Source organism: Spinacia oleracea, chromosome 2 (genome assembly GCF_020520425.1).
Source record: "Spinacia oleracea cultivar Varoflay chromosome 2, BTI_SOV_V1, whole genome shotgun sequence".
Taxonomy (NCBI): Eukaryota; Viridiplantae; Streptophyta; class Magnoliopsida; order Caryophyllales; family Amaranthaceae; genus Spinacia; species Spinacia oleracea.
In genome coordinates this window covers 88,852,485-88,857,977 of record NC_079488.1, presented here as the reverse complement: position 1 = coordinate 88,857,977, position 5,493 = coordinate 88,852,485, and the positions used below count along the sequence as shown (strand labels likewise).

Sequence of the window (5,493 nt, the reverse complement as noted above, 5' to 3'; positions counted from 1 at the left end):
TTTTCTAGCTCTTGCTTGTTTATGCCCAGGACTGTCCATACCAGCGATCTGACTTCGTTCGATCCTGAACCTGAACGGACCTTTCGTAGACGGCGTAGATTCGTTGAACAGTTGAGAGACTATTCTGACTCTGAATCCGACTATCGGATTAGCAATCTATTCCATACAGATTCAGAGATGGGTGACCAAGCACCACCACCCCCACATGTGCCAAGGCTTACAGACTATTCTAAACCAAGTCTGTCTATGCTTCCCAAGGCAATCATGCCTTCCATTGCGGTCGAGAATTTCAAGATTGAACCCCAGCTGATAAACATGATCGAGAGACACCAATTCGGTGGGGAAAAGCGTGAAGATCCCAATCTCCACATTCAGTCTTTCATTCAATATTGTGCCACCATTAAGCAGAAGAATTTAACACCGGAGCAGACTATGGAGATACTCTTTCCATTTTCATTGAGTGGGAAGGCCAAGCTATGGATTAACAGGCTCAACCGCGCAGCTATGAAAATCACCGATTGGAATTCTTTGGCCCTTGCATTCTATGTTAAATATTTCCCACCTGAGAAGACAGCTCGTCTGAGGGGTCAGATATTAGGTATCTCTCAACAAGTAGATGAGAGTTTGTTCGAAGTCTGGGAGAGATTCAAGGACTTGCAAAGAGAGTGCCCACACCATGGTTTGGATGACTGGTTCCTGGTTCAGCAGTTTTACAATGGTCTGGGTAATGAGTCTAGGTGTCTTTTGGATTCAGCTGCCAGTGGGAGATTTATGCAACTGGAGGTGCCTAGAGCTTTGGAGGTGATTGAGGAGATGGCCATCCATAGTGCCCAATATGGGAATCCTAGAGGTTTTGCCGACCGAGGTGTTAAGCATGAGATGAATTCTATTGAACAGCTTACTGCTCAGCTAACTGCCCTACATCACAAGCTCGACAATATACAGATCGCATCTTCCCAATCCACCCAACATGCTAGTGTCGCTGCAATGAGTGCCTAATCTGCTAATGTCTGTAATAGTTGTGGGATGCAAGGCCATTATGCACAGGTATGCCAGAGCTCCATCGAACAATGCAATGCATTCCAGTCCTACAAGCAGAACAATCCGTATTCCAACTCATACAATGAGGGGTATAAAAACAACCCCCTATTATCATATAGGAGTACTAATGTTCAGAACCCCCACCAGATTCAACACCCTCCACCACCACAACAACCCTACCAACCGCGGAGTAACTACAACTCGCAACCTAGTGGATCACCTGGCTTACCACCACAACCTCAACCCACACAACCTGATCCCATGCTTGTAGAGATGAGGAATATGATGTTGGAATTGCAGAGATCTCTAAGCGAAAAGGATGCCAAAATCGATGCCCTCACTACTCATAACAAGATCATGGATAAACAGTTGGCACAAATGGCTACCGCTCTTGCAGAGAGACCCAAAGGTCAACTCCCTTCACAGCCTGTGACCAGAGAGTCTGTAAATGCTGTCACTCTGCGGAGTGGATATGAATATGATGGGCCACCTATGACTATAGAGGAAGGGGTTGAAGTATCTGTTAGTGGTGCTGTGCCAGGAGAAAGTGAGAAGGTGGTCAAGGATAAGGAAGCTGACACAGGGGTTGAGAAGAAAGTTGAGATACAAGTTCCACCTATCAAACTTCCCTTCCCTCATCGTCAGCTAAAGAACAAGCTAGACAAGCAGTTTGGTAAGTTCTTAGAAGTGGTAAAGAATCTGCAGGTAACAGTCCCTTTCACTGAATTAATTACTCAAGTACCTGCATATGCTAAATACATGAAAGACATCTTGACTAGGAAGAGAGCATTTAGTGAGGTGGAGACTGTTGCATTTACTGAGGAGTGCAGTGCCTTACTACAAAATAAGTCTCCACCCAAGTTGAAGGACCCCGGGAGTTTCTCTATCCCGTGTAATATTGGCAACCTTTTTATTGACAAAGCCTTATGTGATTTAGGTGCCAGTGTTAGTGTCATGCCCCTGTCTGTATGTACTAAGTTGAACATGGGTGATTTAAAAGTTACCAACATAACTCTGCAAATGGCCGATAGATCTGTAAAATACCCCCTAGGTGTCTTAGAAGATGTGCCTGTTAGAGTAGGTAAATTCTTTATTCCTGTTGATTTTGTTGTTTTAGACATGGAAGAGGATAGGAAAATTCCTATTATTTTAGGTCGGCCTTTCTTACACACTGCGGGGGCAATCATAGATGTCAAAAATGGCAAGCTGGCCTTAAATGTGGGGGATGATAAGGTTACTTTCAATTTAACCCATGTTGCTAAGAACCCTATGGTAGAAGAGTCATGTTTTGGAGTCAATGTTTCTAATGATTATTTTAATACCGAATTGACTCATACTAACTCTAATAACTCCTCGGAAAAAGCACATGTTTCAAATTATCTTGCAGGTGGAGGTGATCGGAGTATGCACTCTTCGGCATGGGTTCGAAAGAAGGGACGGATTGATGATGCCACGACCCAAAGGGCCGAAAGTTCTGTAAACGGTGGACATCGTATTCGTGATCGGGGTCGTGATCTGTCACTTCCCGCACCACACAGCTCATCCAAGGTAATCGATGTGACACCAGATGGGACCATCTTTGGTGCCCCCATTCGATGAGCTGTCGTGGCTCTCATCCCTTTCATGTCCATTGTCTGCGCATAAACGGAGATTGTGTAATGGGGACATTACATCAATCTCATAGGGGATGAGTATTTCATTATCCATTTATTGCCTTAGTAGTATAAGTTTGATTGTTGATTCTAATTTTTGTGTGTTTAGTTAGTATTTTCCATTACCTACGTGTGTTTAAGTATTGGTTTTAGTGTTAGTGAGGCGAGAAGAGGGCATTACGCTGTTTGGGTGTTTCTTAATGTGCAGGCCTAAAGCCCCAAGTTCGAGAAAGTGAAATTAAGCTCAAGGCCAAGCACGCTGCAAATCGCCCGATGCTGATCGGGCGAGGTGCGCCCGATCGGGCGCGCACTGATGATTTTCATGCAGCTTATTTCTGCCCGATCGGGCGGACTGGCGAGTGGAATGCCCGATCGGCGAAATTATTTTGCCCGATCGGGCGGTTGAGGAAAAGTTCGTGAAAAAGTCAAGGAGGAATTCTGGGCAGAAAAAGTCAAGAAAAGAGGCAATCGCAAATCGCCCGATGCGGATCGGGCGAGGTGCGCCCGATCGGGCGCGCACGGATCAGAAGAAAAGGATCGCAAACCGCCCGATCGGGCGGAATGTCGCCCGATCGGGCGAGACGCGATTTCAGCGATAAACTCACGGTTTCCCCAATCTTTCTTCACTTCCTCTTCATCTTCAACCTAACTTTCTCTCACTCCTCCATTAAACCCCAACTTCCAAAAACTTCAAACCACCATATCTCCCTCAAATCTCCACCAAATTCAACAATTCTTTCATCAAAATCATCCTCTCATCATCCTCTACAACCTACACCTAACCGATTTAAGTTTTCTCTCATCCCCACAAAATCCCCAAATTCACCCAAAAAGCTCAAAAAAAAAAAAAAACTCAAAAATTCAGATTTTTCATCAATGGAAAATAGACCACAAAGAAAATGCACGAGGGTACCAAGAAATCAACATGAGGCTTCCACAAGCCGAGCTCGGGAACCGACACCACCACCTCCACCACCGCAATTCGAGCCCGACACGGATTTTCCGGATGTCATCTTTATTACGGAGGAGCAACGAGCACGATTCATGCACCTCAAATTGAGGGAGGTAATCCCTACTCGCTTTATATGTCAAAAATCATTGCATGATATGGGAATTGAGCGTGATGTAAAACGTGTTTTTGTTGGTGTTGGTATGAGTAGCATGTATGGTATGCTCCGTCTCACATTTAGGCGGTTGACTCTAGAATTTTTGAGTAGTTTTAATGTTCGTAGGGATGGTTATCGAACCGTGTCATCGGTTCAATTTTGTGTGATGAACCGGACCTACACCATGAGCTTATCTGATTTTGGTAGGATTTTTGGATTGTCTACCACATATAGTAGGAAACCCAAGGAGACTCACAATAACTGCACCATGTGGGGAAAGCTTACGGGCAATGCGAATCCCGGGAGTATGCAACATTTGCATGCTTCCAAGATTCAACACCCGGTACCCATTGTCTTCTACAGGTTTCTTGGTTTTACGATCTTTGGTAGGGATGAGACCCAGAATATTAGGAGTACGGAGCTAGAGATCTTAGGTGGCTACGTTTCCGAAGGAGAGGAGAGCTACAAAATGAACCTTGCACATCACATGGCCTCTCAATTTTACTCCATAGCCACCTCCACACATACTACCAAGATTACCATTGGTGGGTTGATCACCCACATAGCCATGGCCACGGCCAATTTTACTGAGGCTAACCAGATTCCAGTTCTGGGTAGCAACTTGCTTGATTTGGCTTATTTTGCTGGACTCCGTAGGCTACAGGGGGAGCATGGGTTATTTAGGCCGGGAGCCATGTACTGGATGTTCGAGGGAAACAGGCTTTTCACCTTGCCCGACCCTCAGGGCCGCACTAGTTTCAAACCCGGTCAGGCTCATTATCTATTTGTTGGATTTGAGCAAGAGCCTCAGCCTGACCCCCAGCCTCAGCCTGACCCTCAGCCAGAGCCCCATCAGTACCAGCCAGAGCCTCGCACCTACTTCAGGAGGGGGCGTCGAGACACGGGGAGGCCCCAGAGTGGCCCGGTAGTAGAGGAGGAGCAGGGCTCCATTGATGAGCGACTGAGCAGACTTGAGCTCGGGTTCCGGGAGTTCGCAGCTGATTACCAGAGGACCATGTTCCCATTTTATGATCAGTATGCCAGGTAGGGCTATATTACCCCAGATTACGAGCACCCTACCTGGTATACCTATCCCGCGGAGGGATATGGAGCTCCGGGTTCTATGGGCACCTTCACACCCACCCAGTACGGAGGGTGGGGAGTGGGTCCTAGTGGGCATGCTGGCCGAGATGATGGTGATGATGATGGTGATGATGGCCAAGGCCATCAGTGATGCCGAGATGATGTTGATGATGAGGTTCGATACCCTTGAGCCAATGAGGACATTGTCTGATTTGGTTTGGGGGGGGTTTCACACTACTTGTACATTGTAGGTATGTCTTTATTTTATTATTGCATTTCTTTATTTTGGTGTGTTTAATGCTTTCTAGATTAGTTTATTGCTTTGAAAAAAAAAAAATACAAAAATACGTTCCGATGAATACAAAACCATGCTTCCCTGTGCCCCTTGATTGTAAACTGTTTTGATTCTTGGTTTTTGATGACGAGCATTGTTGATTTGTTAACCATGATTTGAGATCCGATTACTTTGATGCCTTGACATGAGTCAACTCTGACCAACTACTTGTGGACTTGGTGCTTGACTAGTTGACTTGGTTAGGATGTGTGATAGCTTCCTGGTGTGCCATTGATTTTGAGTATTGGTTTGCAACTATTAGTAATGTTTTATGACT

General features: G+C 45.7%; 1 non-coding gene across 1 annotated transcript; it reads right to left on the bottom strand.

Annotated features, from left to right (window-relative positions):
• Positions 1 to 576: 576 nt before the first annotated feature.
• Positions 577 to 683, bottom strand: LOC130468248 (small nucleolar RNA R71). The gene has a single exon (XR_008928666.1). It is a non-coding gene; the product is annotated as a small nucleolar RNA R71 (small nucleolar RNA).
• Between the last annotated feature and the right edge of the window lie 4,810 nt (positions 684 to 5,493).